The following is a 558-nucleotide window of genomic DNA, read 5'->3' as shown; positions in this document are numbered from 1 at the left end:
CCCATCCCACCCCATCCCATCCCATCCCATTGCACTGCCTGCTGTTTGTGCTGGAGCTTTTGTGTTTATCAGCCCTTCTTGCCAGAGTGTTGAGCACACAGTTTGTGCTGGGTCCCTTCCCACCCTGCAGCCCCCATGCTACATCCCCCCCTTCCTTATCCCAGGGTTTTCAGTTAAAACGAAGGGAAGCAAATGGAGCTAATGCTGCATGTCTGGCCCAGGTGACACAGAAGGAACCAAGCCCACAGGAAACACCTTTGTCCTCATCACTGCTGAATGAAGCAGCTGGTATGGATGCTGCCATTAAAACAACAGGGGGAAAATCATCAAAAGGCCAAGGAAATCCAGATGTTTTTATCCCAGCTCTACAACTTATCTATCTACCTGTCTATCAGTCTATCCATCTATCTGTCCATCTATCCGTTTATCAATCAATCTATTGTCTGTGTATCCATCTATCAGTCAATCTATCTACCTTTCGATCCATGTCTATCAAGCAATTAATCTGTCTCTCTCTTTATCCATCTGCCTATATATCTCTCTTTATACCTGTCTATC

The sequence above is a fragment of the Centrocercus urophasianus genome, unplaced genomic scaffold (assembly GCF_019232065.1).
Source record: "Centrocercus urophasianus isolate 14NV4802_14NV808 unplaced genomic scaffold, USGS_Curo_1.0 seq_47, whole genome shotgun sequence".
Lineage (NCBI taxonomy): Eukaryota > Metazoa > Chordata > Aves > Galliformes > Phasianidae > Centrocercus > Centrocercus urophasianus.
Note: the sequence above shows the minus strand (reverse complement) of the source record.